Source organism: Pongo pygmaeus, chromosome 22 (assembly GCF_028885625.2).
Source record: "Pongo pygmaeus isolate AG05252 chromosome 22, NHGRI_mPonPyg2-v2.0_pri, whole genome shotgun sequence".
Taxonomy (NCBI): Eukaryota; Metazoa; Chordata; class Mammalia; order Primates; family Hominidae; genus Pongo; species Pongo pygmaeus.
In genome coordinates this window covers 43,285,013-43,298,850 of record NC_072395.2, presented here as the reverse complement: position 1 = coordinate 43,298,850, position 13,838 = coordinate 43,285,013, and positions in this window count along the sequence as shown.

Sequence of the window (13,838 nt, the reverse complement as noted above, 5' to 3'; positions counted from 1 at the left end):
TTACAGAAATTAACAATTCATAAGTTTTAAATTGCCTGCCAATCTAAGTAGCATGATGAAATCTTGTGCAGTCCTGCTCCATCCAGCCCAGGACAGGAATCCTCTGTCCAGGGGATCCAGGCTGTAGATACTCCCCACCTGTTAGTTACTCAAGAGCTCTTTCAATGAAGAGACCAACTGTGGGCGTATCACAGTGCTTACATTCAAGTGACTCTTACTTTACTTCATAATATCCGCAAAGCACAAGAATCCTGATGCTGGCATATTGCTACAATTGTTCTATTTTATTATTAGTTATTGTCGTTAATCTCTCACTATGCCTAATTTATAAATTAAACTTTATCATAAGTTTGCATGTATAGGAAAAGAAACATAGGGTATATAGATTTCAGTATTATCTGTGGTTTCAGGCATCCACTGGGGATCTTGGAACATATACCCTGTGGATAAGAGGGAGGGGAATTCTCTATATAATCAAATCAAATAAATCACATTCATTTACTCAGAAAGACATATTGAACACATACTTTAGGTTGTAGGCAGTCTGTGCATAAATGAGAAATCCAATACACACTCTAGTAGATCTACTTATCTGGTGTTTAGAGATAAATAGTAGATGCTGACATGTCTCAAATACCCACAACAAAACATGATATAATCAATGAAGAAAGGTAGAGAAGACGAATGAGTTTGAAATGGGAGTTAAATTGACACTAAGGATTTTTTTTTTCTAAAAGTAAAATTACAACATCATTTGTGCTGTGAGCACAAAATATACCAGTACATAAATTCAGAGTTATCACAGCTTGCTATTCTAGCCATCTGCTTTTTCATACATGCTTAAGATATTCCATCAGAGAAAAAAATTCAAAATAACATTTTAAAGCGTGGTATCATGAGCCCCTCAAAGACATGAAAAATACAACATCTGAACTCACAATGAGCATGTTATAAATAGTAATAAAACTTAAGAGCACTAGTTGGGAAATATTAATTGTTCTGCCAAGGCAAGCCAAGGGTTCAATAGACATGAGGCCCCCTCCTTACATAAGGAGAAACAAATCACTGAGATTGTTTCATGTGTACTCTTTGGTAAAAATGTTATATAGAGAGTATCTAAGACTTGTCACACTATCACTAAAGGTGTTTAAGTATCTTTCAATATCAGACTTCAACTCTAAACAACGGGCTATTCTGGCATCGATGATGGAGGGCTGGGGTCTGGCTTTGGTGACTTTGATGCACAGAGCTATTGCAATGTCTGTGGATGTGGCAGATTCTGCAGAGCAGGATATGGATATGACTCTGGGTATGGTGGTTATGGATACAATGCTGCCACCCAAATTGTTATGGAAGATACTGGGTCTCTGCTTTCTACTTGGGGTTGGGACCTAAGATTCTTGGGAAAATGATCCAATAACAAAATACAACTCTTCAAATGTTGTGTCCTATCAAATATATCCCCTGCTCATAGCAGGCAGGGAAGATGAATTACTGGCTTTACAAGCTTGTTGGCATAAGATTCAAGAGCTGTCTGTGTATATCCAGCTGTTCAATAGCAATTTGTATTTATTCTATAAATACTGGGTATTTTTCTACAACACTTATTTCTCCTTTCATTCTCAAGGGTACTAATTTGTCATCTGGATTTTCTGTGGTGTATTTTACATTGGGAAATGCCTCTATAATCATTTTCCAATAGATGTGTTTAATGTGACATTGCAATGTAGTCTTAACTTTAGTCATATATCTTAATAAGTGTCTCCCATTTTATGATATTTGAAATGAAGGCAACTGTTTTTCTTCTCGAGCATACCATTTATTCCTATTGTTAAATGAACAAAAAACAAATATCACAGATTGAGTTTGAAGGAGAGACATAACTGGTCTCTCCCAGTTGCTATTCTCCTTCTCCCGGATTTCTGGTCCCAAGAAAGCTTATCAATCTTCACTGAAGGTACTTATTTGACAGTAAATACGACTTAAATGACTTTTTGAGTTCTTAATCAAAATTTATGTTGGTGTGAACTCTAATTTATGGCAATAATATTTAGATGTTACAATTCCTGGATTGAAATAATATTCTTGATCACAACTTTATTTGGTCACTTGAACTCTGGTTACATTCATTATTCTGAATGACTGAAGGGAAATTTATATCAAGGAGCTATGTGAAGTTTCATATTATACCACAAAACCAGAGTCTACTAACCCTATCACACATTCCCTACTATTGATTCTGTTTTGACTAGCTGCCTTGTGAGTCGTTCATAGGGTGAGGATAATGTAATCTGCTCATTAGCCAGCACTTTTGGGGACTGCTTTCCTTTCCCATGGACTCTTGTTATTTTCACTGTTTTATTGCTTTAAATTAAGCATGTTAACAGAATGTATTGAAGTATGATGCTATGTACCAAAACCTTGGATTTACTCTTTTGGGAATCTAAGAGAAAGTCATAATTTCAATTCAGGCATTATCATTGTAAATGAGTGGAAAATTGCACTAATGCCTGTTAGAAACATTTTGAAATTAACCTGATGGGAAATTTTATATAAATCATGATTAATCTAAATCATAGATTACTAATTTAAAAAAACCTTTTATTTTTTCATTTTAGCACTTCTAATGGGTGAGTAGTGTTATTCAACTGTGGGTTTTTTTGTTTTGTTTTTGTGTGTGGGGGGACAGAGTCTTGTGTTGTTGCCCAGGCTGGAGTGCAGTGGTGCAATCTCAGCTCACTGCAACCTCTGCCTTGCAGGTTCAAGCAATTCTCCTGCCTCCCAAGTAGCTGAGATTACAGGCGCATGCCACCATGCCTGGTTATTTTTTATTTTTATTTTTGGTAGAGACAGGGTTTCACCATGTTGGCCTGGCTCGTCTTGAACTCCTGACCATGTGATCCACTGGCTTCGGCCTCCCAAAGCGCTGGGAATACAGGTGTGAGTCACCTGTATTGGTGGTTTTAATTCACAACCACCTTGGAAAATGTGGTTTTAATTCACATTTTCCTAATAATTCTGATAAGTAATGATGTTAGACACTTTTTATTTATTGGATATTTGCACATCTTGTTTTCAATGAGCCCAAATCATTGGGATGCTTTTCTATTGATATTTAGGTTGTAGGAGATCTTTACAGGTGATATCTGTATCTATATCTATATCAATTTATATACTCTTAGTTTTTTTATTCTACTAATCTGTGGTTTGCTGTTAATAAAATTCATTTCACAATGTTTTATTTTATAGCCAGTGCCTTCAGTGTCCTATAAAATTCTAGAAGCTTCAGCAGTTTAGCTATCATGCTCAGATCTATAATACATTTTGAGTTAATTTCTGTGTATAGTATTAAGTAGTTATTAAGGCTAATTTTTCCTTGTTCCATGTTAATATTTCATTGTTTTAGCACCATTTGATGAAGTCTTTTTTTTTGCTTTAGAGTCTTTGTAGAAAAAAGTCTATTTCCAGACTCTAATTTTTCCCATCGATCTATTTGTGTATCCTCACATCAATACTGCACTCTCTTGATAATTCTAGTATAATCAGTCTTGACATCAGTTAATATAAGTTGTCAAACTTTGTTATTTTTTAAAGATTGCATTGTGTATTCTATGTCCTTTGGATTTCTTTATACATTTTAGAATATTTTGTAAATATACAGGCAGTTTGATCGTGATTTTGCTAAATATATAATTTGGGAATATTTAGTCTGTTGTCAATATGTAGACATGGTATACCCTCATTTTAAAAGTTCTTATGAATTTCCTCAAGCATTAATTTGTAATTATCAAGGAATATGTCTTTGTTATATTTACCCGTATTTTATGTTGTCTGACACTCTTGTTAATATTTTTGCATTTTATTTTCCAATTTTTCATTTATTATTGCATCTTGAATTTGTAGATTGAGAAAAAAACTGTGTAAAATTACTATTATTTCTTTTAAAACAGTTGGTAGAATTCACCATGTTGACCTGCAGTTTTCTTTGTTAGAAGTCTGCCTTTCTTTTTTTTTTTTTTTAATTTTTATTTTTTGAAATGGTATCTCACTTGCTCTGTCACCCAGGCTGGAGCTCAGTGGCCTGATCACGGCTCACTGAAACCTCTGCCTCCCAGGGGCATTATTTCCCATTCTTCTACCTCAGCCTCCAGCGTAGCTGGGTTTACAGATGTGTGCCACCACACTCAGCTAATTTTTGTAAGTTTTAGTAGAGACAGGTTTCACCATGTTGGTCAGGCTGGTCTCAAACTCTGGACCTCAAGTGATCCACCTGCCTTGGCCTCCCAAAGTGCTGTGATTACAGAGGTGAGCCACTATACCTGGCCTGCCTTTCTTGTTTTTACATAAATTTAATTTTTTAAAGAGATGTAGTACTTTACAATTCTTTATTTCTACTTGTGTTAGTTTTAGTTAACTTTTATTTTGAGGAATTTGTTGACTCCTTCCATGCAGTTTGAGTGTATTTTGGTGCAGAAAGCAGTAGAGAACATTTAATTCCTATCTTATTTGGCATTAGTAAAGACTTTAGAAAATCAGGCTAGTTTATATTCTGTTGTATTAGTCTTGCCTGGGGTAGGGCCAGCACTAATGTTTTGGTTGACTTGGAATTGTGCTTGTAACTAGAATTTTGGTATATCTCAATAGAATCCAAAATTGAGAGAATAGAATAAAGTCAGAACATGAAATGTTTTGTGACTTTTTATATCACCCTAATTACCTCAATGCTGCATGGTGATCTCTTCCTGGGAAAACTTCAAATACATCCCAAGTTATTATACAGTATGTTCTCAAAAATGAAATGTGGATACCAGGCTGTGGAATATCAAATGCCCATTGGTATCATGTGTAAACCCTTAACAAAGAAAAATATATATTTAATCTGATATAAAAAACATGAGAGACACTTTTAACAAGATGGCTTCCATGTGGACTCAAACTGCACAGAAGTCAAGTAAAATTTGTTTGTATATTAATATTATAACTACCCGACATTTAAGTGATTACAGTTTTGAAAGAGGCATGGATTTAAGGTAAAATTAGGGCCTTGCTTATCTCAAATGATAAGGCGTAGTCATGAACATGAGAAATTACAGAAAGCATATGCAGGAAAGAAGTATCACCTTGATGACGATGTCATACAGCTGTTCGACTGGATTATAGAGATGCTCGGAAGCCTATATTAGGTGGAGATTATGTGTGTCCTGATGTAAGAATAGTCTTTGAAATTGCAAATGACATTTCTCATTATAGACACAATTTAATCAGGGAAATCATAATTGAACTAGAAATTAATTTAAAAGTTATATTGCAATGGAAGGTAACTCCATGCATGCTAAACAAAACAGAGAGCCAGTAATATGTGTTTCATGTAATTTATCCTGAGTAATGAAAATGAGGTAAATCTGAATAATTTACCACATCCATAACATAGGATATAAAACCTCTACACAGGTGTGGAGATTCATACTTAGAAAGCACACCATCAATAGCAAGCCAAGCCTTTAACTCCTAACCCCGTGAATTACTAAGGTAACTATTACAGAGGTCTGGGCTAAGGCTGTGGAGGCTTTGGTGGTCTGGGATATGGCTATGGCTGCGGATGTGGTAGCACTGTAAACCAGGGTATAGCTGTGGCAATGGAGGCTATAGATATGGCTGCAGCCACTCATCCTGTTAGGGAAGACATGGATTCTTTAGCTTCTATTAAAATTCTTCCTTATCAATCTATATCTGATTCCATGAGTGAACTTGATAAGCCTGATTTCAATCATTGGACCTACCTTTCAAAATTATGCCAAGTCTATTTGTTCAAATTAATTAGCACCTAAGACTTTCAGTACATTTATAATTGTGCAAGTTTGTCTCCATCATTTCTCCTGGATTTCTTTAATGAAGTCTCTTGAGACACAGCAAATACAGCTTTTGTTTAATTCATTTGGCTCAATTATATATGTTACTAAGTATAAATACTACTCAGCTTTCAATGTGAAAACTGAAACACTATCTGTGTGTTAAATATTTATTTCACACATTGATAGATATATGAAAAGGACAGTAACTTTAGACTGAGTTGAATGATGATTCCTTTAATATATGTAATTTTTTTTTTAGAGTGTCACTCTGTTGCCCAGGCTAGAGTGCAGTGGTGAGATCTCAGCTCATTGCAGCCTCCACCTTCAAGGTTCAAGCAATTCTCATGCCTCAGCCTTCCTAGTAGCTGGGATTACAGGCATGTGCCAACACAGTTGGCTAATTTTTGTATTTTTGCTGTAGAGATGGGGTTTCACCATGTTAGCCAGGCTGATCTTGAACTCCTGGCCTCAAGTGATCTGCCCACTTCGGCCTCCAAAAGTGCTGGGATTAAAGGTGTGAGCCACCATGCCTGGCCAAATATAAGTGATTCTTATTTCCTAGCTTTTAATTAGATAATTTTTGGATTTAAACTCAACAACAATAAAAAATTCAACTCCAACATTTTGGAACTGTATGTTTATGGTAATACATAAAAAGGATTTACATGGTTTTAATTCTATACAATTATATTTATCAATGCAGTCCAAATACATAATAATCCATTTCTTCTTTTAAAATGTGTTGCTTATTCAGCCCTTTTGTGGTAAGAAAGGAAGAGTGATAGAACAAAATATTTCTCTAAGCTTCCAGGAAAGAAAATATATATTTCATGGCTTTCTTGATTCTGTATAATCTTCTTTGAACTATTCTCTATTGCCTGTCATTTAACTTAGAATTATCATGAAAATGGTTGTGTTATAAAGTTACTAAAAGTTTTTCAAATTAGGTGATTAAAATATATGTAGTATTAAAAATAATTGTTTTAATTAGCTTTTTTATGTCACAGTTCCTCTGTGGCATCCAATAATATGCTTTCTTTTTACAATCATCATCATCCTCATGACACTAAAGCTTTTTACAATTGCAAATGGAAAATAAATGGCTGGATATAATCAAGAAATTGGTCCCTCTGCACTTTGCAGCTTTAATTGGTGACAGTCATCATTCATCCAAAAGTCTTATTGTTTTGTTTTGTTTTGGTAAAGTAGATTTTTAATCAATTACCATTCACCAGAAAGCAATTCTTTCTTTTTAAAAAAATTTTACTTTAAGTTCCAGGATATATGTGCAGAATGTGCAGGATTATAACATAGGTATACATATGCCATGGTGGTTTGTGGCACCTATCAACCTGTCATCTAGGTCTTAAGTCCCACATGCATTAGGTATTTGTCCTAATGCTATCCCTCCCCTTTCCTCCCACCCCCTGACAGGCCCCCGTGTGTGTTGCTTCCCTCCCTGTGTCCATGTGTTCTCATTGTTCAACCCCTACTTGTGAGTGAGAACAATGCAGTGTTTGGCTTTCTGCTCCTGTGTTAGTTTGCTGAGAATAATGGCTTTTGGCTTCATCCATGTCGCTGGAAAGGACATGATCTCATTATTTTTTATGGCTGCATAATATTCCATGGTGTATATGTACCACATTTTCTTCATCCAGTCTATCATTGATGGGCGTTTGGATTGGTTCCAAGTCTTTGCTATTAAATAGTGCTGCAATAAACATACATGTGCATGTGTCTTTATAGTAGAATGATTTATAATCCTTTGGGTATATACCCAGTAATGGGGTTGCTGGGTCAAATGGTATTACTGGTTCTAGATCCTTCAGGAATCACCACACTGTTCTCCACAATGGTTGAACTAATTTACACTCCCAACAGTGTAAAAGTGTTCCTATTTCTCCACACTCTCGCCAGCATCTATTAATTCCTGATTTTTTAATAATCGCCATTTTGACAGGTGTGAGGTGGTATCTCATAGTGGTTTTTATATGCATTTCTCTAATGATAAGTGATGATGAGCTTTTTTTCATATGTTTGTTGGCCACATAAATGTCTTCTTTGGAGAAGTGTCTGTTCATATACTTTGCCCACTTTTTGATGGGGTTGTTTGTTTTTTTCTTGTAAATTTGTTTAAGTTACTTGTAGATTATGGATATTAGACATTTGTCAGATGGGTAGATTGCAAAAAATTTCTCCCATTGCCTGTTCACTGTGATTCTAGTTTCTTTTGCTGTGAGGAAACTCTTTAGTTTAACTATACCCTGTTTGTCAAGTTTGGCTTTTGTTGCAATAGCTTTTGGTGTTTTAGTCATGAAGTTTTTGCCCATGCCTCTGTCCTGAATGGTATTGCCTAGGTTTCCTGCTAGGCAAATAACTTAGAAGCAAGAGCAAACCAATTCAAAAGCTACCAAAAGACAAGAAATAATTAAGATCAGAGCAGAACTGAAGGAGATAGAGACACAAAAATCCCTTGAAAAAAATCAATGAATCCAGGAGCTGGTTTTCTGAAAAAAATTAACAAATTAGATATTCCAGTAGCTAGACTAATAAAGAAGAAAAGAGAGAAGAATCAAATCGACACAATAAATAATGATAAGGGGGATATCACCACTGATCCCACATAAATAAAAACTACAATCGGAGAATACAATAAAAACCCCTACAGAAATAAACTAAAAAATCTAGGAGAAATGGATATATTCCTACACACATACACACTCTCAAAACTTAACCAGGAAGAAGTTGAATCCCTGAAAAGACCAATAACAACTTCTGAAATTGCAGCAGTAATTAGTAGTCTACCAACCAAAAAAAGCCCAGAACCAGACGGATTCACAGCCAAATTCTACCAGAGGTACAGAGAGGAGCTGGTTCCAGTCCTTCTGAAATTATTCCAAACAATAGAAAAAGAAAGACTCCTCCCTAACTCATTTTATGAGACCAGCATCATCCCGATACCAAACCTGGCAGAGACATAACCAAAAAAAAAAAAAAAAATTCAGGCCAATATCCCTGATGAACATCGATGCAAAAATCCTCAATAAAATACTGGCAAACTGAATCTAGCAGCACATCAAAAAGCTTATCTACCATCAAGTCGGCTTCATCCATGGGATGCAAGGCTGGTTCGCCATATGCAAATCAATAAATGTAATCCGTCACATAAACAGAACCAACGACAAAAACCACATGATTATCTCAATAGATGCAGAAAAGGCCTTCAATAAAATTCAACATCCCTTCATGTTAAAAACTCTTAACAAACTACGTATTGATGGAACATATCTCAAAATAAGAAGAGCTATTTGTGAGATACCCGTAGCCAATATCATACTGAATGGACAAAAGCTGGAAGAATTCCCTTTGAAAACCAGCACAAAACAAGGATGCCCTCTCTCACTGCTCCTATTTGACATAGTATTGGAAGTTCTGGCCAGGGCAATCAGGCAAGATAAAGAAATAAAGGCTACTTAAATAGGAATAGAGGAAGTCAAATTGTCTCTGTTTGCAGATGACATGATTCTGTATTTAGAAAACCCCATCGTCTCAGCCCAAAAACTCCTTAAGCTGATAAGCAACTTTAGCAAAGTCTCAAGATCAAAAATCATTGTGCAAAAATCACAGGCATTCCTATACACCAACAACAGACAAGCAGAGAGGCAAATCATAAATGAAATCCCATTCCCAACTGCTACAAAATCAAGAAAATAGCTAGGAATACAACTTACAAGGGACGTGAAGGACCTCTTCAAGGAAAACTACAAACCAGTACTCAAGGAAACAAGAGAGGACACAAAGAAATGGAAAAACATTCCATACTCATGATAGGAAGTATCAATATCATGAAAATAGCCATACTGCCCAAAGTAACTTATAGATTCAATGCTATTCCCATTAAGCTACCATTGACTTTCTCAGCAGAATTAGAAAAAAACTACTTTAGACTTCATATGGAACCAGAAATGAGCCTGCATAGCCAAGACAATCCTAAGCAAAAAGAACAAAGCTGGAGACATCATGCTACCTGACTTCAAACTATACTACAAGGCTACAGCAACCAAAATAGCATGGTAATGGTACCAAAACAGATATATACACAAATAGAACAAAACCCAGACCTCAGAAATAACACCACACATCTACAACCATCTGATCTTCAACAAACCTGACAAAAACAAGCAATGGGGAAAGGGTTCCCTATTTAATAAATGATGCTTGGAAAACTGGCTAGCCATTTGCAGAAACTGAAACTGGACCCCTTCCTGGTGAAATTCAATAATATAAGGACAAAAGAAATGAGAGCTGGACCAAACGTTAGATTATTACAGATTGTACCGTGCTGCCCCCTATAGTACAGGTGAGGAAATGCCGAACAGTTAAGTGATGCCTAGAGTTAAAATCTAAGCGTCAGAATCAAGACCAGAAAGCAGTTCACCTGAACCTAATGCTCTAGTCCATCATTCTGTGTCTCTTTCACTGCATACTTCCAAATCTGAATGCCATCTGGAAAGTTATTGTAATAATACTGTGGATGATTTCAATTTTAGAGCAGTGTATATGGAGACTAATTTCATCTCTTAGATTAACTATGTTTTGTTGCTGTTGTTTTTTAAATTTTTCTTGTTAACTTTTATTTTGTTATATATAACACATTTCTGAATTCCTAACTTAGCTTTACTTGAAAGCAAAAACAGAACAAATAAGCTCAATTCTCAAGATTATTTATTTTTATGAGAAATACTTGGGTTTGTTTATGCAATGTAAAGATGAAATATAAACAAACAACTCAGACAAATCTTGTTATTTCTCTCTGTAGATGCTGTACCTTCACAAGGGGAGGGCAAGGTAGATAAAGTTTGGTAATTTCATTAAAGGAATTTTGACCCTATAACTGAATTGCAGGTGAAACTGCTCTATTCTCATACAGGTAAATATCCTCCCAGCCTGAGTAAAAGTATTAAAAATTTGCAATTAAAAGAAAGATCAATATAATTATAATGAGAAAAAGCACTTGTGGCATTGCTGGTATAATTCAGTATTAACATATTTTTGTAACTTACATTTTTGTACATTATTGGTTTGTGTCTGAGTTAAACGAAATCTTTGGAATTTATAACAAAAGCTTTCTTTCTTTCTAGGTAAAAGTTACTACTTATCCCAAGTAAAAACATATTTTCTTCTTCCTTATCCATTATCATAAGGTTATTAAGCATATATTTCAAAGTAAACTTCCTAAAAGTGAAAAGAAGGAGAAAATATAAAACATCATTGTTCTATCAACTTTGGGTCTAATCTACTTTGAGTCTAACAATCTCTTTAAGCATAAAACCAATATCACTACAAATGAATATATGTCTTCATTTTACAATGGATGCTTTCATTTTACTATTTGTTCACTTCGAAGAAAGGACAAAATATTTGTTCTATATATTTTATATATAAAATATATAGATTTATAGTTTTTATTTTAGTATTAATCATTTACTGCTTATGATCATTAATTGGTCTTGTGGAAAATTATCACATAGTCTATTTCTTTAAAACATTCTAATTCTTATTTGGCTATTGAGGTTTTCCATTTATATCTTGTTTGGTTTTATATCTCAGATGTATGCATTGTTTATGCATCCCAAACAAAAATTAGCTATTAAACACTCTTACATTATCAGCCTGATTTATATGGACAAACTGTGATATCCTTAATACAGTTATTTGTGATTTTATGGCTTCGAAAGGACTCACTGAGAACTCAGCTTATTGACTGTTTCAAGTTCAGATAAGAAATAAGAATGAACCAATATTTGGATATAAGAAATGTAGCAAATATTGGATTAAATCCTACTCTACAAATTGAAAGACTTATTGAGCTATTTTTCTGTCTTAAAAAGGTAGCTCACTAAGGCGTAGTCAAGGTTGTGCACAGATTGTGGTTGCTGTGGTAGTTACTGTCAATTTACTTAGAATTTCTTCAATAAAGAATTTTTAATTCCCTACTCTGTTGCTTAGAAGAACTGAAGCATTCCTTTTAGGAAATTTATGTTTGATAAAATACTTATAAATCTCACAAAAACTCACCAGCATGTTCAAAGTCATGTAAATTAAATGAATTTTTAGTTGTCGAAGCCAAGAGACAGGTGCTGCATGGAGATTAATCAAGAGTAGGCTCAATGTTCTATCTGTTCCACTAACTCAACGAAGTCAGCTGAGGAACTCTATGAAGCCCAGGGCAAATTTCTTTACATATGTTTCTCTATTCTGTGTCATTTCCTCATGGTGCCTTTATTTTGAAAACTTTGAAGACGATTTCAATTTTAGGATACCTTTTAAATTTCAGAAAGCCATAGGAGTTGGAGTACATTTTTAAAAACCCATCCCCTCAAGTATTTATCTGTTGAGTTACAGTCTAATTTTACTCAAGACATTTTAAAATGTACAAATAAGTTGTTATTGACTATAGTCACCCTATTGTGCTATCAAATAGTAGGTCTTATTCATTATTTCTAAGTATTTTTGCTGAGGTGGGGAGTTGAGGATGTTTAGTAAGTACAAAAAATAGAAAGCTTTAAAAATGATACTTTAATGAACTATTAACAGATCAGTAGTCAGTGGTTAGAAATTACCTCAGAATAAATGAGTACAGGATAGACATAGAAGAACATCAGGATCACGCCTGTAATCCCAGCACTTTGGGAGGCTGAGGCGGGCGGATCACGAGGTCAGGAGATCAAGACCATCCTGGCTAACATGGTGAAACCTCGTCTGTACTAAAAATCCAAAAAAAAAAAAAAAAGCCAGGCATGGTGGCGGGCGCCTGTAGTCTCAGCTACTGGGGAGGTTGAGGCAGGAGAATGGCATGAGCCCGGGAGGCGGAGCTTGTAGTAAGCCGAGATGGTGCCACTGCAGTCCAGCCTGGGCGACAGAGCGAGACTCCGTCTCAAAAAACAAACAAACAAAAAATCAGGAAAGATGTTATAGTGAATACAAAGAAGAGATAGAAAAAAAAAAAGCATTGAGATAAGTGGATGGAAGACAGAGGGGGTTGGGGAAATGTATGCAATAAACTTCTACCTGGCTGTTTCTATAGACATTGAGAAAATGGGAAGAAAAATAAAAGCTGAAATGAGAAAGGAAATAGAGGTCATATATACACTATTGAAAAAGGATAAAGAAAGAAAATAATTGACTGGAGTGTGCAAAACAGAGGCAGATGCAATCTGCAATTTTACCAGGACTTTGAATAAAACCAATTATAAAGGAGAGTTTTAGGACTTGAATGGAAAACTGAAGTGCTACTCTGATAAGCCTGCATAGGAGAAAGATTTTGTGCCTTCAGTTTCTGAAATTAATTCTTATGTATTTTGCAACCAAAAGGTTCTGAGGCTGGTGTGCAAAGTCAAAAATAGTATAAAAGTTATTGTGAATAAAATGCTAAAAATCAGCATACGCTCTATTTTTTTTAGTCCTTTGGCTATTGTACACAGCGGGGGCATTAAAATCATTTTGATTTCAAATGTTTTCCTGTATTGTGAATATAGGCACTTTCTGAAGACCTCACCTTGATAAATAAGTTTTCTTTTTAAAACTACAGATTTAACATCTGTAAATTGAAAAAACAGCTGTAAATTTAGTTGAATATGAAGTTATCAGTTTGGAAGATGATGGACAAAGGAAATTATTCATTATAAAAGGAATACCATAAAGTGTAGATGATGTAATACACCTGGTAATAGGCAATTCTGCTGAGCATTTGGAATGTGCATATTTTGAACAGTAAGCCATTTCTTCTCATAAAAGCAAAGCAGTAAGTTCAATCGTGTCCTGAATAAGACATTAAGTAAGCTGAAATATTTTAATGAGAACGAGGGCCTCTCCCTACATCAGAAGACAATAGATAAATGAGTTGTGACATCAAACGTGATACAAATAACTATAGCAAAGGAGAGTATACAGATGACTCATCACATGCTCTGACCAGGGTATATA